Genomic DNA, 23,334 nt, shown 5'->3' with positions numbered 1-23,334 from the left:
GAAGTTTAAAAAGTGCTGAGGTATTACTTGAAGCACAAAGATATTTTATTACACCATTTGTTACTTACGGCAAAACATCAAGATGAGTGGATATAAAAAATCATTGATTCAAATACTTGAAGAGCTACTGTTTGAAATTATTAAATTTAAAAATAGACCAACAACATACCAAAGCAAGATTAATATCTTTTAAATATTAAAAAGCATTAATTTAACACAATGATGAAGGCCTTATTAGATTCAGAGCTAGTGAAATCTAGTGAATAGGATGACGGGGTACCACAATTTCATATTTTTAGTCTTATTTATATGTCAGACTGCAGTCTTGGAGGATCTAAACAGGCATATTCAAATTTATTTCCAAATAATCACTTTTCATCTCTTTTCTAATTTTAGTCTGCACCAATCTTTCTGATTCACTGCGTCTCTGACAGATAGCTGCAGACTGAGGGCTGCTTGGCCAATGTAATGAGACCAGCTTCTGTCACTCAGGGATGCTGTGGCCTGAAGTCGGTGAGACTCACAGGGAGGCTGTGAGAACATCACGTACATGTGTTTTTCCATCCATGACAAACACCTCTTGCTGTCCTCCTAATAGCCACCCTTCTTCCCTTCCTCTAACACAGGGTTCCTCAATCCAGGCATGAGTGACAATTGTGCTGGATACTTCTTTGTTGTAGGGGACTTTCCTGTGCATCGTAGCATATTTAGTAGCATCTCTGGCCCCTACCCATTGGATGCCAATAGCAACTCCCCTCTTCCCCCAGGCTGTGACAATCAAAAACATCTTCAGATATTACCCAAATGTCCCTTGAATTGGCAAAAGGCAGATGCAAAATTGCCTTAGGCTGATAACCATTGTTCTTACAGAACCCTGCTTATAGTCTTGTTGTCCCCACAGTTCTGTGAGCATCCATAAGCTGTAAGAAAGGCAGCTTACATTCCAGCCAAAGAGGGTGAATCTTGACTGGTTTAGATTAATTACAGTGGTTTCATTCCCCTTCTCAGATGTTGGTTTACATATAAGCATGCAACATAATTCTGGCCAAGGAGACATAAGAAGAAGTCTGCTAAGGGGCCCTAACGAAGGGATTCCTCACTTTAGGCTACCCCTTGGAGATATATATATTTATATATCTCTAAGGGGAGATAGATATCCACACAAATAGAGGAGATATATATATCCACATATATATATATCTTTATATATATATATCTACATATATATATATCTTTATATATATATATCTACATATATATATCTTTATATATATATATCTACATATATATATATCTTTATATATATATCTACATATATATATATCTTTATATATATATATCTCTATCTTTTTCTTTATATATCCACACAAATAAAGAAAAAGAAAGAATGGGGGGAAGTAAAAGGCGGGAGAAAGAAGTATATTTGCTCAGCATGGCTCCTGTAGCAAAGTCCCACACACTAAGTGGCTTAAGCAACAGAAATTCATTTTCTCACAGTTATGGAGGCTAGAAGTCCAAGATCAAGGTGTCAGCAGGGTTGGTTTTATCTGAGGTCTTTTCCCTTGGCTTGTAGATGTCTGTCTTCTTCCTGTGTCTTCACGTAGTCTTCCCTCTCTACATCTCTATGTCCACATTTCCTCTTCTTTTAAGGATACAAGTCATACTGGATTAGGGCCCACCCTAATGACCTCATTTTAACCTAATCACCTCTTTAAAGACCATCTCCAAATATTGTCACATGCTGAGGCTTTGGAGGTTAGGACTTCAACATATGAATTTGCAAGGAGGACAAAATTCACACATACCAAGAAGAGAAAGAAAATAAAAAAAGGAAAAAAAAAAAAAAGAAGAAGAGGAAGAAAGGGAGAAGGTGATGTATCAGTTGGGAGTGATTTCCTCTGCAAGCGATAGACATTAACAGTTCATTAAAATAGAGCTTTGCTTTTATCACTAACATTCAGTCTGAGTATGGGTGGCGTGCTAATGTTGGTTGAATTGATAAAAAATGTCATTAAAAGCCAGTCTCTGTCACTCTGTCACCTTTGGAACTATCCTTATGTTAGTTGCCTCATGGTCACAAGATGGCTGTTGCAGTCCTAAGGCAGAAAGACAGGAAAGGGCGCTGTGCCAGTGAACTTCCTCTTACCTCTGTCCTCTTGTATAGAAGCAAAATCTTCCCCAAAGACCCCCAATCTATTTCCACTTATATCTCATTAGCCAAAACTAGAGCATGTGGCCAGCCCCAGCTGCCAGTGAATCTGGCAGAGCAAATATCTGGTTTTTCAGAACCTCTGGTAACAGGCAGCAGCAAGGGGTGGCTTGAGAGAGCTGCTGGATGAGCCCATCAAACACATCTATCCCAGGGAGGGAGAGAGACAGAAAGGAGAGAAAAAAATAGGAGGTGGTTGGGGGTAAGATGAGAAAAGAAAAAGAAAGTTATCTGTATTCATTATGAAATACCATACATAAAAAAGTAGTTTTTGTACACAGCCATCCCATGGTGTTCCCCTGTCCTACTGATTGGCTATTATAATACCCAACAGCTTGCTTAAGGGTTTAGATGATTGCTCAGCTTTTGGCATAAACATATAATACGTATTTAACGATTGCCTCTAGATAAGGAGTTATATGTGCACAATAAATCATATACCCCTAGCATGTAACACAGTACTTGGCACATAGTAGGTAAGTACTAAATATCTGTTGAACAAATGAGTCAAACCAGTCCAGGTAATTGTGGGAAGAGTACACAATATCTACTCAAAAAGATATCATGAGGATTTGCTGTGAGAACTTCTTAGAAATGCAAATTTTCAGGTCTCACGCTAGACCTACTGAATCAGAACTAGACAGAGTCAATACTCTGTGGCTTAAACACCTTCCAGGGGATTTTGATGCATGCGAAAGCTTCTGAGTATGTGCATGTACACGTGTGCGTGCATGCGCACGCACGCGCACACACACACACACACACACACACACACACACACATACTGCCCTTCATAATTTTAGGGCCATGAATATTTTATTTACTGCAGCTTCTCTTCTTCTGTGCTACATTGATCATCTGAAGACACTATTTTGTTCTATGAATCTTTAAAAATTGTGGGTTTTTTTTTTTTTTTTTTTTTTTTGAGACAGAGTCTTGCTCTGTCACAGGCTGGAGTGCAGTGGTGCAATCTCGGCTCACAGCAACTTCCACCTCCTGGGTTCAAGCCATTCTTGTGTCTCAGCCTCTGGAGCAGAATAGCTGGGATTACAGGCATGTGCCACCATGTCCAGCTAATTTTTGTATTTTCTGTAGAGATGGGCTTTTGCCATGCTGGCCAGGCTGGTCTTGAACTCCTGGCCTCAAGTTATCTACTAGACTCAGCCTCCCAAAGTGCTGGGATTACAGGCATGAGCCACCATGCCCGGCTAAGGATCTTTTTAAAAATTTTAAACGTTAAATTATGAAATATTAAAATATAAAAGAAAGTACAGAGAAAAAACATAGCACCCATACGCACACTCCTCAGATTTAACAAATGTTAACATTTGCCTTACTGGCTTGCAAGTCTTTTGAAAGTTGCTAGGCTCAGCACTGTTCTCTTCCACCCTTCCATCCTTCTCTGACAGCACGTCTCTATTCCTGAGCATCCTGACCTTTTCCTGTGGCTTCCTAAAGCCCTGGGCCAAGAGAATTCAAGCACCTGTGGAAGTGCATGTTCTCACTGGCATTCCACCAGGGGCCAAGTTACTAGTAATTTTCATTACCTGGAGCTTTAGTCCCCTTTCCCTTAAGTTCCAATGGTATATGCTGAGATGACTTTATGCTCAGACACCCATGAGAGAGGTTGGGAGCAAACTGAATTGTCAATAATATCATGTGCTTCTCATCTGAAATGCAACTCTAAATTCTTTTTTTTTTCTTAGAGATGAGGGCCTGGCTCTGTGATACAGGCTGGAGTGCAGTGGCACAGTCAGCTCACTGTAGCTTCAACTCCTGGGCTCCAGCAATCCTCCTGCCTCAGCTTCCCCTGAGTAGCTGAGATTACAGACACACACCATCATGCCCAACTAATCTTTTTTATTTTTCATAGAGACAGGGTGTCACTGTGTTGCCAAGGCTGGTCTCAAACTCCTGGCCTCAAGTGATCCTCTCGCCTCAGCCTCCCAACGTGCTGGGATTACAGGCGTGAGCCACTGCACCTGACCCTCTAAATTCTTTTGCCTTCTTAAGCTCAAGAGGAATGTTCTTTCAGATGAGACCCGCTACAGAGAGAGAAAAGAATGAAGCAAATTCAGCTAGTGGCCAGAGAGAGGGGCGTTCTTACTCTAGCAATATTGTGCAGGGTGCTTGTTCTCTTTGCACCTTTTATTCCATCTAAAGAAGGAAAGAGAATACTACCCGATTCTTAAATATAATTAGGTTTATGAAGTACTTCCACACATACTGTCCCATCGGATACTGCCATTTGATGACAACTAGTACCCTTACAGATTGTTTGTCCTGTTGCCCACTGTGTTCCCAGCATCCCAACTGTGCTTGTATACCATAGACCTCAATTAATGTTTGTTAAAGAAATGAAGGACAGGAGGATGCTTAAAGTGGCAGCTACAGAATCTCCATGAAGGGCAGAGGTGACTGTCTAGTTGGAAGGCAGGGGCAGTGCCACTCAAAACAGTTCATAGAATCAGTCTATGAACTGTTTGTTTCTTGTTGTGCACTAATTTCTTTGAGAAAGTCTTAGTTTGAAAAAATGTCAGCTGAACTAAAGAGTGAGCCCAGTAATGTATTTGATTTACATTCGGATTTAAGTTCTTTATCTCAGTGCAGACCAGTAACAAAGAGTTCTCAGGATGGATCTGCCTGTGGACCATGCTTGGAGGAGCCCTGGGCCAGAGGAGCCAACTTGAAGCTGCGTGTGCTCTGTGTGCACTTTTTATGATACTTCTTTGTACTGTGTTCATTATGGGTTACTTGGGGGAGAAGCAGATGGATGTTATGGGATGACTACAACCCTCTCCACACAAACCATCCCTATCGGTCCCATTGAAGTTCAAGGATGATACATTTCAAATACTCTTTCTTTTTCATTGATTGTAATTGTAATTGTACATCTTTATGGGGTACAGGTAATATTTTGATACAGGCATATAATGTGTCATGGTAAAAGCAGGGTAATTGGGATATTCATCACCTCCAACATTTATCATTTCTTTGTGTTGGAACATTCCAAATCTTCTCTTCTAGCTATTTGGAAATATACCGTAGATTATTGTTAACTACAGTCATCCTACTGTGCTATCGAACAATATAGAACTTATTCTTTCCATCTAACTGCATTTTGTACTCATTAACCAGCCTTTCTATATTTACCCTCCTCTGCCCCACCACTCCCAGTCTCTGGTAACTATCATCCATTCCACTCTCTACCTTCATAAGATGATCTTTTATTTACTCCCACATAGGAGGGAGTACGTGTGATATCTGTCTTTCTGTGCCTGGATTGTTTCACTAAACACAATGTTCTGCATCCATGTTGCTGCAAATGACAGAATTTTAATCTTTCTATGGCTAAATAATATTCCATTGTGTATATTTACCACATTTTCTTTATCCATGCATCTGCCGAAGAACACTTAAGTTGATTCCATATGTTGGCCACTGTGAACAATGCAGCAACAAACGTGGGAGTGCAGATATCTCCTCAACTTACTGATTTCCTTTCTTTTGGATATATACCCAGCAGTTGGATTGCTAGATCAGATGGTATTATATTCCTGTTTTTAGTTTTTTGAGGACTCTCCATCCTTTTTTCTGTAATGGCTGTACCTATTTATATTCCCACTAATTGTATGCAAGAGTTCCCCTTTCTCCATATCCTTGCCAGCATCTCAGATAATCTTTAATTGCAAGATCCTAGAGTAATACTTTTTGTTTTGCAACTAAAGCCCTTCAACTGAGAAGAATGGAAGATAGTTTTGAGAGGAAGGAGCCTCTGGCATTTGTTGGCATGTTAAAGTTGGTTGACCTGGTTCTACTTCCATGCCAGTTTTTCTTCAAGCTCCCCCTCCACCCCGCAACATCAGGAACCTGGATCATTCTAGTTCTATTTGGGTGAGCTTAAACTGCTTTGTAAAGATTATCTAGTGCCTATCTTGGCCACCAATCCATCCCAGACCACTCTGGTGACATCAAGACAAGCAGAGCATGACAGTCTAGAACTTTCTGCATGATCATTCTAGACCAGTGGTTCTCAGACTCTAGCAGCATTAAAATCCTCTGTAGGGCATTTAAAACACAGATCACTGACTCCATCTACTTCTAACTCAATCTGTCTAAATGCAAGACAGTTTAGAAATGTGTCTTGCATTTCTAAAAAGTTCTCAGGTGATGCAGTTGGCCTGGGACCACCCTTTGAGAACCACTCTTCCAGGTACTCAACACAGGTGACCATGGTGGGAGTGGACATTTTCCATTCCAGCCATAAGCAGTATTTTTGCCTGCTTATTCCAGTAGAGACTGCAGGTTGTCACCACATATCTGCTATCTCTTTCTTTACCGACAGAACACCAATGTTATTAACAACATACCCAGTCTTAAAAACATTACATTTTCCAGACTTCTTTCAGCTAGAGGGGTCCATGTGACACAGTTTTTATGAATAAAATGTAAGCGCATGTCACCAAGTGGGACTTCTAGAAAGTTCGTTAAAGAAGCTTGCCTGACTCTTGCTTTGTTGCTGTCTTTCACCAACAAATTTTCCACCACAAATGACTCAATTCCTTTCCCTTCTTCTTCTTCTTCTTTTTTTTCCCCCAAGTCAGGTCAGACAGGTAATGTGCCAGTGTTATAACAAGGTTCAGAGGGTGGCACATCTCACACATGCACGTGAACACCCAATTATCACACTCATGAGCTACAACAGGATCGCCTTCCCTTCCTCTTCAGTGGGATATGGACATGATGCCTTCTAGAAGGGGTTCCTCCATCTTGAGACCACAGGTGACAAGCAAGTGCCAAGGATACCTGAGAGGACAGAGACGCCTGGGTCTCTTGCAGCATCATGGCTGTCATGCCAGCTCCAGACTCCCCATCTCTAGACCTCTGATTATATGGGAAAGGGAAAACCCCTCATTTAAGTATTTAAGCTATTGTTTGGGGGTCCATGTTATTTTTAGCCAAAGGAAATTATTAACTAAGATACCTACCATGTTAAAAACCAGTGCTAGACGTGAAGATGGAAAACATATGTTTCCTGTCCTCAAAGAGCTTTGATGTAGCTTTGAAGACAGGAAAGAGACACAGCTTCTGGGTGAACATGGGACCCAAGGAGACTTAAGGTTTATGGCAGCCAGAACACCTCCCAGGTGTCCTGAGGAGCTGTTTTGAAAATATTCAGATCGGGGAAGAGAGCATGGAGTTGAGGTATGAGGCTGAATTTAGGGATCTTAGATAAGACAGTTTAACTTCAGGCATTTACACTCATAAAAAACAGTGGCCCTTGAAAAGAAGATGCTGGGAAGCGTTCAGGTCTATAGCAGGGATGGGGAGTGGTATAAAAGGGAAAAGAGAAGGGACAAACCTTACAAAAGTTGCTATAAAGAGATTTTGGAGGTTCAATGAGGAACACGGAGTGAGACAAGCATGTGGTTTTGGTCAGGGAGGACAGTGGTTTGAAAACATTTTCAAGCCATGGAGCCCTTATCTCAGGAAAGCATCATAAGAAAAATAGCTAAAAATTGAGCTATTCTGGTTCAATAAGTTGTAGAGAACCCAGAGGCTCAGCTAACAACCTTCCCTTTCCTATGGCACCTCAGGGTCTCCATGTAGCAGCAGGGAGCTATAGGAACCAATTTATGGCGGAGAATAGGAAGGGAAAGGTGGAAAGTGAAGTGGCTTGGATACTATAAAATAATTCTGGAATGAGGAAACAAGAGCAAACTTGAAAAAAGTTTTGTCTGGAGATTTAGGAGATCTGAGCTCTAGGTGAGCTATTAACTCTCAAACAGACACAGTAAGAAGCTGTTGGACCCCTCAGAAGATCCATTTCCAAGATGCTTTCCAGACCTAAAAGTGTTTGATACTAATTTTAGGGAAATAATATTTACAAAAGAAGTGGTCATGATTCCCAGAATCTATGGGTTTTATAGGAGAGTCACATTGAAATGGTCCTGAGATTTTTAATGTTGATTGCTTTCTGCTCTTGAAAGTGAAAGTTTCTCTAACTCAGTGCCTTCTCTGTTTTCCATTTAAAGGGTAAGATTTACAATATTAACTTCAATTTTTTGCATGTATCTAGTAGTAACAAAGAAAAATGAAAGGTAAAATCCAGCCTGGAATATGTTGTTCTACAACATTGCTTCTAAGAATTTTAAGACAAGTGAATAGAATTTGGTATCTGTTTGACCCAGCAATCCCATTACTAGGTATATACCCAAAGGAATATAAATAATTCTGTTATAAACATACACGAACACGTATGTTCACTGCAGCACTAGTCACGATAGCAAAGACATGGAATCAACCCTATGCCCATCAATGATAGACTGGATAAAGAAAATGTGGTACATATATGCCATGGAATACTATGCAGCCATAAAAAGGAATGAGATTATGTCCTTTGTAGGAACATGGATGGAGTTGGAAGTTGTTTTCCTCAGCAAACTAATGCAGGAACAGAAAACTAAACACCGCATGTTCTCACTTGTAAGTGGGAGCTGAACGATGAGAACACATGGACACGTTGTGGGGGGACCAACATACACCAGGGCCTGTGAGGGATGGGGAGGGAGAGCATCAGGAAGAACAGCTAATGGATGCTGGGCTTAATACCTAGGTGATGGGATGATCTGTGCAGCAAACCACCATGGCACATGTTAATCTATGTACAAACCTGCACATCCTGCACATGTATCCCTGAACTTAAAATAAAAGTTGAAGAAAAAAAAAAGAATTTGGTATCTGATTTAAAAAGCACTAGGAATTTGTAACTACCTTGGTTATTTATAAGATAAAAATTACATGTTGATTCATAGTATAAATATGGAGCTATTAATTTGTAAAGTGGTCTGTAATGAATTTTTGTCCATTATTCCTAATGTCATTCTGTAAAAGGTCTTCATTTCCCTGCTCATTTTTCAGATAGGAAATCAGAAAGACACAAAAGTAAAATTCAGTTAACACAGCTAGATGATAGTAGTAACTTGCCTGGCTGTATTAGCATAGGAACGGAAGTCTCCTGCATTCTAATCTTTCTAAAATTAGCCAACTGTGATGGAAAGAATCATTCATTCCATAAATCTGCCCTGAACAGAATTATGAGCAAGCAGAGACAAGCTAGCGCTGGCTTCTTTTATCTTTGCTGCCATGACTGGCATTGAATTTGAAAGGAAGAGCTACAGCAAAGGCAGGGGCTCTGAGCAAGGGAAGACAGTGCATTCACACTACAGACAGGGGCCCTTCCCTGTGTTTCCCCAGCCATTCACAAAATTCAGGCAGTTCTTCTACATTCAATAAAACCAATTTAAGAGGTGTTTTGTTTTGTTTTGTTTTGTTTCCCCAGAGACTATTCATTCAAGGTACTTTCCACATCTGATTAGCCATTCCCTTGTCACATCTGAAGAGGCCTCTGGACTGAGCAAGTACCTAAGTCCAGCTCTGCCTGGTGTTATCCAGAAAGATCAGCTACCGTGCTTTGGAGTCCGTGTCACTGAAGAGGCTTCTGAAAGAGCCAAACGAGTGTCACAGGCCTGGGCATCAGTCTCTACCCTGCAAAGGAAAATTCTCACTTGATCTGGGATTGTCTCCCTCAGCTCTCTAATGTCCTGAAGCACTCCTTAGATGAAGCAGAACCCAGGTGACTCCTGTGTCAATGCACTTCCAAGACACTAGGAGATGGCTGATGTCACCAGCCATCTCCTGCTCGCCTGCTGTGTAAATGAACCTAACATAGAACAAATTGCTTCTTAACAGGTTTTATTTTTTGTAAGTAAATGATGAGAGAAAAAGAGAACAAGTTTGTGCAGAGCCCATGAGGGGAAAAAGATCACTATACACTTATTTAAAGAAGATGTGTGAAGTTAATGTTTCCTGAATGCAAGGCTACCTGGGAAAGGAAAGGATCTGCAAATCTATAGGCTGTTGGGGGCTCTTGGATGTTTTCACAAAATAAAACAAAAACAATGACAAAATCCCGCAAAAGTTACTATATCTTGACCCATAATCAGGTTGAAGATATAAGAACATTTGTCAAGACCTGGAACAACTTTTACCTATGTTGTATGTTTACTTTCTCATGATGCATCCTTTCATCACATCATTTTCAATGACTATGTATGAAGCAGAGGGTAGAAGATACGCTCTTCTGATTTTTTTAAACTTAGGTCTTTGGAAGGAAGATAAATCTATAAACATAAAACATAGCACCTTTAATGAAAGCAGCAGTAACAATAATCAGTCCAGTTCCAAGGTTAGAAAGTCATTTAATGAGAAGACCCAGATCAACAGCTGTCCAGTTGGATCCAGCAGGGTGTTACCAGGGTTTACTCAAGAAAGGAAAAGTTTCATGGCCAAATGCATTTCAGAAAATATTGGACTAAATGTTCTGTGTTTTCTATTTTTGTTTTTGTTTTACTTCAAGGCAACTGAAAGCCTTATCAATGTTTCAACATGTTTAGTAAATCTCAAAGCAGAGATAAAATATAAAGCATTTCCCAAATTTGTTTGATCATAAAAACCTGTTATTCCTGGAGAATCTTATGAGATTAGGTTCTTTAGCTTACATTTTGGGAAATGCTGAACTAGATTATAAGACAAATCTATAAATTTCTGTAAGGAAGAAAGAGAGTGAGGGAGAAAAGAAGTGAAGAAATAACAAAATGCAAAATCTTAGCTCACCTAAAGTTGCAAGCATCTTATGAAATCACTGTTCATACAATATTTCTAGACGTAAAGAGAGAGGGAAGTGTATGGCATTCTCATTAAATTAAAAAAAAAAAATAGTAAGTGTGACGAAAGCACTTAGCATTGTCACCCATAACTCTCTTGTCTGCCCTAGCTCTCTTGTTTATCATATTTACTTTTGAAACTAAAAACTAAATATAAATAAATATACTAAAAATTAAAATAAATGATGGCAATACAATGTTAAGGTTATGAATAATCAAACTCTGTCTTGGATTTGCCCCCTGAGAACTGACTGGACCCACCCATACTCCATATCTGCCTCTGCACACAGGCAGACTGCAAACACCCATTAGTATTCTCAGCAGCCACTTGAGACCTCCTGGATCCTTTGGGTTAGCATTGATCACACCAGGCACCAGGCTAAGCACTTAGAGTACACTATCTCATTTAATCTTTACAACAACTCCATGAAGCTGGGGTATTGATTTTATTGTATGGTACTATGGTCTCAATATGTCCTTCTGAAATTTATATTAAACCCTAATTTCCATCATAGCGATATTAAGAGATGGGGCATTTTGAGAGGTGATTAAGTCATGATGGCTCTGCCTTAATGAATGGGACTAATGCCCTTATAAAACAGGGTGAAGGGCACATTCTTGCCCCTTCTACCATACGAGGACAATTCACCCCTTCCACCATGTGAAGATGCAGTGAGAATGAGGAACAGGCTTTCACCTCACTGAATCTTCTGGCATCTTGAACTTGAACTTCCCAGCCTCCATAACCATGAGCAATAATTTTCTATTATCTGTAAATTACCCAGTCTAAGAGATTTTGTTATGGCAGCCTGAATGGACTGAGACGCATGGATAAGGAAGTGTGAATTCAGCAGACAGGCATTAACTTTCTCAAGGGAGTTATATTTGCCAGTCTGGAGCTCCTTCTCTGATACACTGTACTATGTTCTTTTCACTTCCTTATTCTCCTAACTCCTTTTATGTCTACCTCTGAACTTCTGGCCTCTGTGATGCCATTGGTCTCTCAGACCTCAGGCTGGTCTTGGCCTTTCAACCTTGCCTTTCACTATCAGATGCAGGTGTGTCTGTCCTGAAACCCAGCTCTGGCTCTGGCAAACCAGCTGACATCAATCATGTGGCTGGAACCTTCTTCAGAACAATGGAGGCCAGGGCGGGTGACTCACTTCCATTCAGTCTCTATCTTTGGGGCAGATCCACCATGAGACATAACTTACCAGAAATCCAGTTACAAGGAGAAATGAGTATTGAAGACTAAGAAACGCATTTTGCAGCAGGCCCTCGCTGTACTGCGGCAGTGTCCATACATAGGGCAGCTGGAACAGAGGTCACAAGCTCAGAAGCTTCTCTGAGGCACGCAGGAAATTTAAGTAGATACTATGGTCTGCACTGGTGGGGACTGTGGAAATTGGAGAGCAGGTGCCTCATCTAAACAGCTGATTGTTGCTCAGCTGTTGTTGCCATATTGGGAATTCGAGCCTAATGATATCTGGTATTCCTATTTTCAAAAGAAGTCAGGAAATGCAGATTTCTACGTAAATTTTTCAAACTTCTGAATTGTGTATGGGCCATACAAAATACAATTGCAGGCCAGTGAACACCCTCTGATCCAGAATAACGATTTGCGAGACAAGTTGTTTGTGAGGCAGCATTACATAGTAGTTAAAAGCACACAATTTTTGAGCCAGACTGCCCATGTCCAAACCCTGGTCCCATCACTCACTAGCTTTCATTTCACTTCTCTTTGTTTCAGTTTCCTCATCTGTAAAATAAAAATAATATCAGTACCTACCTCATAGGGTTTCATGAGCATTAAATAAATTAAAACCCATAAAATGCTTTCAATACTATCAGGCATTAAGTTACAGGGTAAATAAGTGTTTAAAACAAAAGTTCAAAGATAATAAACAAGAAAACAGAAAACCTGACAGGCCAGCTTTGGAACCTTCTGGATGGCAGATCTATTAACATTTCTCCCTTTGGCTGGGATGAAAAGACATTTGGGAACAAAAGATCCCATAAAAATGAATGAGAAGAAGTGAAACACCTTCATTATGGCAATTTTGGTGTCAGAGCCTAAAAGATAGAGGGATCAAAATATTACAGTACTAAAATCTGATGGTTTCAGGTAGCAATGAGATTTAAGCTTATTACAATGTATTTATTTCTGGTGTTAATAACCCTTTACAAGACCTGGGCAATTTTGAAAGAAGAAAAGAAAATGGTTCTCCCTGTGGACAAGAAGAAACAAATGACTATTTAATTTTCTAATTTGGAGTGAACTAAGTTGATCCCTAGGTTTTTGCTGGGGGGGCCAGGGCGGGGGAGTCCAGTGGAAAGCAATTGCTAGAGAGTGGGGCTTGTTCTTTGCTAACAGAAAAGGTGCAGAGTGTGGAATGAAAACTCAATAGCCTCCTCTCTTCTCAAGAGACAATAGACTTCCATCTGTGTAAACCTCCCCAGGGGACCCTGCTTACCCCCATTTCCATTTACTCTCCTTTCCACCAACCTAGGGTGACATTAAGAAAACCAAACCCATTTGAAACACAAACTCTTACACATCGAAAGTCAGGGGAAAAGCCTGGTTGACCTGTAAGCCACTGCATGAGGCACAAAGATGCAAAAAGGAACTTTCAGGAACAACTGCTGCTCCGAGGACTCTATGCCAGATATAACATCTGCTTTGGCATGAAAGCAGGCTGGAGACCCCTAAGAGGAGGAATATAAAGTATGTTTAAAATGCGAAACCTGGCCAGGCATGGTGGCTCACACCTGTAATCCCAGCTCACACCTGTAATCCCCCCACTTGGGGGGCCGAGGTGGGTGGATCATGAGGTCAGCAGATCAAGACCATCCTGGCTAAAACGGTGAAACCCCATCTCTACTAAAAATGCAAAAAATTAGCCGAGCGTGGTGGCGGGCGCCTGTAGTCCCAGCTACTAGGGAGGCTGAGGCAGGAGAATGGCGTGAACCCAGGAGGCAGAGCTTACAGTGAGCCGAGATCGCGCCACTGCACTCCAGCCTGGGCTACTGAGCGAGACTCCGTCTCAAAAAAATAATAATAATAATAAATAAAAATATATAAAAAAAATGTGAAACCTTTAGTTCTACTTGCTCTTTACTCAGAAAGGCGAGAGTATTCCCTTGTGCCAATGAAGTCTCTCTGAGTCGTTTGCACTATTGGCAGCGGGAACTGCCGGGGGTAGATACTAGGGTCTGCGCTTGAAGTGTGCACCAGCTGCTGCCCTGGAGGTGAGTGTTGGTCCCTGCATAAGAGCAGCCGCCTTTAAACAGATCAAATGAGTCTCATGATGACAGCTGTCTCACTCTACTTTCAATCTGATTTTAATTTGGTTACTTGCAACCTAAGACACTAAACAGTATTTTAGGGATGAATTGCATTCCTGAAGCGCATGGGTCAGAAAGCTCCTACATTCACTTTTACCGTCCCTGTACTTTTTCTCTCCCACTTGCTGCCTTTCCACTTCCCCTCATTTCCTGCATTCTTAATATTCTATTGTCAGATTTTCCTGTTCTTGACAGCAAGTCTTTCCTTTTTCTTGATGCTTTATTCCTTCTCGCATAAGACCAGAAATTGATCAATACCTCATTTAAGTTCCAAACTGTATTTTACTGCTGAATAAACATATAGTTTTCCTAGACTCCCATGAAAAAAAAAAATGGGACTTATGCTTAAATTCAGGGCTAGCACATCAATTATCCCAAAGTATAACAACATATTTTGATATAACATCATATAGCTTTAAAAAAAATTTCATAAAGTAACAGAGTAAGATTGGGCATCTGAATCACATGTTTAGGAACTTGCAACATTCATTCATCTTACACGATAAACCTCAACAAGTATCTACAGGTAGCATGCACTATTAGGTACTGGGGATACTGAGATCAATAATGCCATTGTGTTGGTCCAACTGGGGAAGACTGGCATGCCCACACAAATACAGCAGCGAGGGCAGGGTTGGGTTAGAAGTGAGCACAGTGCTTGGACATATGGGTGAGAGCCTCCTGATGAGGTTGCTGGGGAGGAAGAGGAATGGAGGGAAGAAGAAGAGGAGTCAAAAAAGACACAGGGGAACAAACATGAAGAATGAACAAGTGTCAGGTAGTCAGACGGGACCAGTATCCCTAACAGGAAGAAGAGTAGTTGCAAGTAATGGAGAGGGAGCACACCCTCTTCCCTTCCAGACACTTAGGAGAATAATACCCCATCCCCCTTGCTTTTGGATAGGACTATATGACTAACTCTAGCCAATGAGTTGTGAGCAGAAGTGATATTTGTCACTTCCAGGCCAGAGCACTTGATTGCTGATGTGAGATCCCTCAGTCTTACCTTCTCCCGGAAGTGAATCATCATAGGATGAGAGGCAGCCTAGAATGTTGAGTGTACATCTAAATGAGCAACTCCAGAGAGTCATTTGTACCCACAGAGGATTTCATGTGAGTGAGAAATAAACTTTAGTTTCAATAAACCACTGAGACTTGGGGGGCTGTTTGTTAGAGCAGCATAATATAGTCAATCCTGATAGAAATGGCTACATTTAAAGACATGGATATACTCAAGAAATAAATCTCAAGTTTAGAGGGGATGATAATAAGAATTTGCAATGATCATCGCACATCTTGATAGAGATGCATCAGGGCCTCAGATGGAAGGTAGAGTACAAGTACATAGGTGGAAAATGACATTATGGGTGTAGAGAAAACATGAAACCTAAGAAATAAATCAGAGGGAGTAGGGATGATCCCCAGAACCAACAATGAGGGGCCAGAAAGACAGAAATAAAAGACAGCGATGTCTTAGAAGCTCAATCTCTTAACATATCTACTGTATTATTGATGTCATGTTATTTGCTTCTAATTATAAAGTCTTAGTAATCATTTTCCCTTCCTTTATTTGAAGTCCAGAGATGATCAAATAGAGATATCTTCACGAACACTCATACTTCTTGCTGTGACACCCTCAGGGTTTAACCTCAGGCTGTCAGTGGGTTTCAGACTCACCTCTGCAGGACACCAGGGGTTCCCTGGAGGCAGCTTTGGAAGAGGAAAAGATGAAGAATGGGATCTAAGTCCCAACCCTGGATCAACTACAGCAGCTCTGATCTTGCATGTTTCTTGTTTTGTTTGTTTTTGTTTGGTTTGGTTTGGTCCTTTTTAAGACAGGGTCTTGCTCTGTCACCCAGGCTGGAGTGCAATGGTATAATCTTGACTCACTGCAACCTCTACCTCCCAAGCTCACATAATTCTCCCACTTCAGCCCCCAGAGTGGCTTGGACCACACGCACATGCCACCATGCCTGGATAACTTTTATATTTTTCATTGAGATGAGGTTTCTCTATGTTGCCCAGGCTGGCCTTGAATTCCTGACCCCAAGCCATCTGTCGATCTTAGCCTCTCAAAGTGCAAAGACTCCTTTACTGTCATTTTTTACTTGTCTGAGCCACCACGCCCAGCCTGATCTTACATGTTTCTACATGGGCTTATGTGTAAGATTTTATTTGAAGAAATGGTGCTGCTATTAAGAAAAAAAAAAAAAAAGAAAACTGCTAGTCTAAGTGAACTAAAATATCAGTACTTATTTACATAAATATGAAAACTTATGTTATACTTAATGAGCCAATAAAATATCTTCTGTGGTAGAAAATCCTCCTCCTTAGCAAGGTATAAAGGAGTCCCTGGAATTCAGGCTCATCCTACTTACCCAGCTCCATAGCTTGCTGCTTTCCACAAAGCCAGACCCAATCGCCAAATGCATCATAGCCATTCACAGTGCCACATCATGACACATACAGGTTGCTTATGATGTCCTGACTCCTTCCACTCCTCGCAAATTGCTGCCTCTCCATTAGGAGCCATTCAGATGCCCACCTTCAATAGAGCCTTATCTACTTTGACTCTCTCCCCACTCCTCAGGGAAACTATTCCTTCCAGTGTGCGTACACTCACAGCACCTCACTAATACCTCTGGTATATTATATATGTGACTCTCTTCCCCACCATGCTGTGAGCTCTTTTACCTCTAATCAATCCCAAGTGTCCACTGAGTAAATAAATGAAGATAATTCCAAAATTGCTTGTGAACTAAGCATTGCTACCATAAGGCTGTATCATAGCAACATAGTGAATAAATAATAGGATGTTAAGATTTGCTTCAAATTTTAACTTTTTCTGAGTATATAACACTGTCCATCTTCCTCCTCTAACTCTGTCTCCTTTTAGATTCACAGTTCTTTTGATTGAGATAGTTTCAATAAGACCTATTTGGGAGCACAATTTCTCAGTTTCTCTTTGGCATGAATTTCCAGCATGGTTCCCATCCCCAACACAGTCTAACACTGACACAGCCAAGAAGACACAGATGCACATATCTACTCACTCAAAGGCATTCTGACTTCTCTCTCCCACAGAACTCTGACTTTTTACTGAGTTTAGTCTTCAAGTATAAAGCCCAAAGAAATAATATAATAGGGGCTTCAGACTTCTTTGCTAATCCCATTGATCCTACTAGCACACCTCCAGACAGCACCTTCGATTTGCTCTGCTATCTCCAGAGGAAAAGAAGGCAGAGACTTGCATGCAGAAGAGGACAGCAAGTCAAAGTGTGGTGATGGTTGAAGCAGGGGGAGATGTCAAGTCAATGGAAGTAAAAGAGGGAGAACAAGATAGAGTTCTTTCTTCTTTCAGCATCAATAATTAATCCAGCTTCGGAGAGTTTTGGGGGAAACTATAAGTTAATTAAATTAAAACAATTAATAAGTTGGCCAACCTGTTTTGGTTAGCCCAAGACTTTCTTGGATTTAGCACTGAGTATTCCACATCCCAGAAAACCCGTTAGCCCCAGGCAAACCAGTTCGCCATAGCAATGCGATATAAAATATTTCCTGACAACTTAGCAAAGATACAAATATGTACTTATAATACCTAGTGTTAGCAAGGATGCGGAGTAATGAGCGCTGACATTGTCAATGGGATAGACATTGAATCAGTGTTTTTGGAGAGCAATTTGGTTAAAACAACAAAACAAAACCCTTACTAACATATATACAAACTTCATGTTAAAAATGGCAAATTAAATACACCTATTAGTATCGTTTCCCAGTCAAAACTCTAATAAAACGACAGTAAAAGAATGTAAAAATGTAAATACACACATAAAAGAGGATGAAGAAGAGACAACATCAGAAGAGAGATATCAACAAATTTTCAGAAAATGGAAAGCAGTTTCACACGTGTTTGGATTTACAGCGTGGAATAAAACTGAAATTAACCATCTGCAGTGATTGAAGTCAATGATTTGCCCTTCAAAAGCCAGAAAAATCTCAGGAATGACAGGCACCAGATCCCTCTGAAAATAAAGGTGAGAGGTGGAACTGAAAATAAGAAGGGTGATAGAAAGGTAGTTAGAAAGCATTTTTGTTCCAACGCACTCTTCTCTACCCCGCAGTTAGGCGACTTCCTCCCCTATCCCAAACTGATACTGGAGGTTTACTTACAAGAGGCTGAACCAGAGAGGTTCTGAACAAAAGGCACAGCAGGGAGTGGGAGTAAGACCAGAGACTGAAAATGGGATTCACAGTTCCCATCCTGTACTCAGCATCTAGAATGTCAGCAGTCTGGCAAAATATTGGAGGATTTCTCTTGGAAGAAATAGAATAGCTCTAGGGAAAAGTCTACAGTACAGATATTTATGGGTTCCTCAACAAAATGAACAAGTGTCTGGATGATAGCCCCAATGAGAATCCCAAGGAGCTCCATTCCTGCACACAGAGCTTCCAATGAACTTGTTAGTATTGTGCACTTAATTATGAATGGAAAACAGAATGACCAGATATTTGAGAACAATCTCCAATGAAAGACATGCAACAAAACAAGAGGAGAAATGAACTTGGAAGAAACAAAAAATGTCAGAGGCAGAAAAAATTTAACAATTGTGATGGTTAATCTTGATTGGATTGAAGGATGCAAAGTATCATTTCTGGGTATGTCTGTGAAGCTGTTGCCAAAGGAGATTAACATTTGAGTCAGTGGACTGGGAGAGGCAGACCCACCCTCAATCTGGGTGGGCACCATCTAATCCGCTGCCAGCATGGCTAGAATAAAGCAGGCAGAAGTTGGAAGGACTAGGCTTGCTGAGTCTTCCGGCCTCCATCTTTCTCCCGTGCTGGATGCTTCCTGCCTTCGAACATCAGACTTCTAGTTGTTCAGCTTTTGGACTCTTGGACTTACACCAGTGATTTGCCAGGGGCTCTTAGGCCTTCAGCCACAGACTGAAGATTGCGCTGTCGGCTTCCTTACTTTTCAAGTTTTGGGACTCAGACTGGCTTCCTTGCTCCTCAGCTTGCAGATGGCCTATTGTGGGACTTCACTTTGTGATCATGTGAGTCAATTCTCTCAATAAACTCCCCTTCATATATACATATATCCTTTTAATTCTGTCCCTCTAGAGAACCCTGAGTAATATGATGATAATTAACAGCCTCAGAAAGGCATAAGATACTATATCCATGACCAAGAATAGGAGGCTAGATAAAGACCCCTTAGCAAATTAACAAAGAGATTCTAGAAGCTAAATGCATGATAACAGAGATTTTTTAAGTTTAATAAACAATTTTGGAGACACAATTTAAGAAATCTTCCTACACATAGTATAAAAAGAAAGAAAAGAAGTGTGAGGAAGAAGAACAGAGAGAAAGGATAAGAAGAGTAGTGCATTATGAACAATAGAAATTCTGGAAGAGAAACTATCAGCATGTTCCCAAAACGGTAATATGAGAACATTTCCCAAAACAAAGGGCATGAGCTTCCAGACTAAATGTGCCCATGTGCCCAAAGGCCTGGCACAATAAATTTTTAAAAGACCCCAATAGGGCATATCATTGTGAAATTTTTAGAATGTCAGAGATAAAGAGTAGATTCAAAAGTTTCTAGAGATACATGACTGGTTATTATTTTTTAAAGGCTTAGAAATCAGAATTGTAGTTTTGAAACTTTTCAAAAGCAGCATTGTACTTAAGAAGACCATGGATCATTGTCTTCAAAATGTTAAGAGGAAATGATTTCCAGTGAAGAACTGTATTCCAAGCTAATACTGAAATCAAGAACTGGACCATGATAAATATCTTTTCATATATCTTTTCATACATGCAAGTATTAAAACTTACCTCCAATGCACGCTTTCTTAAGCTGCTGCCTCAGGAAACTACCGGAGGTTAAGTTCTATAAAAACAAGGATTAAAACTTGGAAAGATGAGGACCTGAAGGCCATGGAGGACATCCAACACAAGAAACAGGGGAATCCTCCCAAGGTGATGATGAAGTGGATTCTCAGAACAAAAGTGTGTTGTAGGTTTAGAGAATAATCACTCCTGACTGACACAGGAGAGCAGAGAGTTCCATAAACACAGCTCCAAGAAACACACAAGAAACCACTAAAGCACCAGAAATGTTGACCCTTACTGAGAAAATTGTTCTTCTCTCTTGGAGCTATAGCCATTGGCAATTAAGTCCAGGAGAATAAAAACATTGTACAAGAAAGGAAACGCAATCACCACATGTATCCATGTGGCTCATATGTTAGCTATAATGAGTCAACCATAATGACATAAACAGTGAATACTGTTTTAACCCATAATTGTGATAGTATTATATTGGGAAGATGGGAGTAAAAGAAGGTGTGCACTGGAGAATTGAGGGAGAGCAGGGGAATGGGGGAATGAGAGGAGCTAAATCATCATCTTCCATTATAAGGAGATTGTGTCAAAATTGAAAAATCAAGAAACAGCAGTATATGCAGATTGTTTAGAAATATGGAAGCAATTGTGAGCTATAATTGCTTGTACTGGCCTCTGAAAGCTGAATGTTAAATTTTTAGAAATTTTATAAGCTGGTTGTTAAACACAGTCATTATTTAGAATTAAATTATATAAGCTTATGGTTAAATAAATTATATTTAAAAGCCAAGGTAATACATTTAAAAACTCATCACTCCTCTAGAATTGGAAAAGCAAGGAAAGGATTCTCCCCTGGAGTCTCCAGAGGGAACCAGCCCTGTCTACACACTGATTTCAGCTCAGCATGTCTGTTGAGACTTCTGACCCCTGGAATTGTAAGATAGTAAATCTGTGTTACTTCAAGTCATTGTTTGTAGTAATTTGTTATACTAGCAAAAGAAAACTAATACGGGCAACTTTGTTCCTCTTGATTTGGGTTGTCAGTGGGGCTGAAGGGGAGGAAACTGAGAGACCCCTGACCCAGGGAAGTTAACTGTGGAGCTCACTAGATTCCTGCCACCCTCCGAGTCAGTGGGGTTTCTCAGCTTACACTAGGAGAGCCCACTGTGGCTCTAGCCATCAGACCACACTACATACAGAACTGCTAATAACAGGGGTGGAACACACAGGTAGGAGGAGCCGTGGGAACAAAGACCTCATGAAAAACCTGGAAGACATAGTCTGAGCAAACCAAAGTCAATATGTTAAGCCCATATGCGTGATATTAAAAAAAAAAAAAGCAAAAACCAAACAGCTCACCAAAGTATACAAGTGCCCTACCTCAAGAAAAGTAAACATGAAAATTGCAGTCTTTTAAAAGAACAAATACATCCAATGGTAACGAATCATTAGACAGCTCTGTGTTGAGCACCTGCTATAATGTTTCTATTGTGTTCTCTCATATGTTGTTGCATTTCTCGTACCTATGATCCCATCTGAGACCCTATGCATTTGTAAGATAGGAAGGCAGATGAGAAAATTAGTGTTCAGCAAAAGTAGGTGCCTTGTCGACACAAGTTAGCTGTTAAGGTTGCGTGTGTTCCCAGGTCTTGACGTCATGTCCAGGTACTATTTACCTTTTCACTGCACAGTGCTGCAGTAAATAGAAGATACATTTCCTTGCCCTCAGGGAGTTTGTAATCATTTATATCACAATTATATAACTGTCATTTAAAATAATAATAATAATTCCACAAATCTGCAAAAGGATTCATCACCAGGCTGCCCTTAAGTAGCAAACAAAACGGTTGCATTCCATGATACCACCAAGTATTCATGCACAGGTTTTAAACTATCACGTCTGACAAAGAATTAGAAGTTACTGTGCCTTAAAATCAATCCAAAACAAACGATTGACTTTCACAGATATTACAATATAAGTTAATGAAGAAATGAATAAAACTATAAAAATTTGTTTTAGTTGCAGTTTTTCAGGAACACTGTTTTTATATAAAGTAAATCTACACGATAATTAATAAACTACTTACGGCAATTGTGATATTTTCTAGGACTTACAGGATTTCCCTTAATCAAGTCTGAGGCTACAGGCATAACGTTTTTTTAGAAGCTGGTTCCAAATGAATGGTGTTTTAATTATGATCCATGAAGCCTCCTTAGTATTAATCTTTCAAAGTCTTGTACAAAAGTTAGAAAATGTTTAGCATGTGCTTCACTTTGCTATGCTTTTTTCTAAAAGCAAACTATTCAAATTACAAGCAAATAGTAACTAGTGATTAATATCTAATAGCATAATAAAGGAGGCAGTCAATTTTAACTAAAATTTTAAAAAATGACAAATATCCAAGTACAGCTGTGTACATTTCTCACTGACTTTGATTGCTGCCATTTATCATTTAATCTCATGCTAGTTTTCTCTAACAGGGACAAATAGAAAATCCCTCCCTCATTTGGGGAAGAGTCAAAGTTAGGTCACATGCCCTGTCCTTGGCTCCCTGGGATAAGTGCTATGTGACTAAAGAAAAGTTTTTCCAGCTTTCTCTGACAGCTCACTCCCTTTTAAAAAGGCATTATTAATAACACACATTTGTTAGCACTTATTAAGCACTGACTGTCTCCCAAGTACTCTGCTACAAACTTTTTCATATTATTTCATTCAATTTTCACAACGACCCAAATGAATCAGGAGTTTCTGTCATCTTCAGACGTGAAGACCCAGGAAGAAAAGTCAAGTGTGTAAGTCCTCACAGCTACTGAACGATGGTTCTGAAATCAAATCCAAGCAAGCTGACCCCGGAGCCTGTTTCTCCACACTGTGTGCTCACTTCCTTAGAACTCCCACCCAGCTCCCAAACCTCCTCCTCACTCCATCACCTTCTCATTCCCTTTCATCTGGGAATCATTCTCACGGTGCGAGGGGTGGTATGGAGGAAGATCGGAGCCTATCTCATCTGTGACTATTTTCTTACCAACCTTGGGGTTTTTCTTTGATCAACTAGATTTACCCACTCAATCCAGATATTGGTTCTGTAACTGTAGGGATGAGGTTTCTTTCCATTTGCCAACTTGGCCTCTACCAAAGTCTTGCTTTCAATTTTTAAAAAAGATTGTATCACCTCTATCCCCTTCCCTTTCTTTTTGAAATGTTTT

The 23,334-nt window shown here is 40.2% G+C and overlaps 2 protein-coding genes and 1 non-coding gene across 7 annotated transcripts in view; all 3 read right to left on the bottom strand.

Annotated features, from left to right (window-relative positions):
- Positions 1-2,189, bottom strand: part of ZNF706 (zinc finger protein 706) — a 664,654-nt gene extending 662,465 nt beyond the window's left edge. Inside the window, exon 1 of the mRNA XM_050800776.1 lies at positions 2,186-2,189. The gene's annotated coding sequence lies outside the window, so the exon portion shown is untranslated. The remainder of the gene's footprint in view (positions 1-2,185) is intronic.
- Positions 1-23,334, bottom strand: part of NCALD (neurocalcin delta) — a 448,039-nt gene that overhangs the window by 166,392 nt on the left and 258,313 nt on the right. The gene's annotated exons all lie outside the window — the stretch shown is intronic.
- On the bottom strand, positions 6,813-6,917 carry LOC126961939 (small nucleolar RNA U13). Its single transcript, XR_007728518.1, has one exon. It is a non-coding gene; the product is annotated as a small nucleolar RNA U13 (small nucleolar RNA).

The sequence above is a fragment of the Macaca thibetana genome, chromosome 8 (genome assembly GCF_024542745.1).
Source record: "Macaca thibetana thibetana isolate TM-01 chromosome 8, ASM2454274v1, whole genome shotgun sequence".
Lineage (NCBI taxonomy): Eukaryota > Metazoa > Chordata > Mammalia > Primates > Cercopithecidae > Macaca > Macaca thibetana.
The sequence above is the reverse complement of the archived record's forward strand: the minus strand, read 5'-3'. Positions and strand labels throughout refer to the sequence as shown.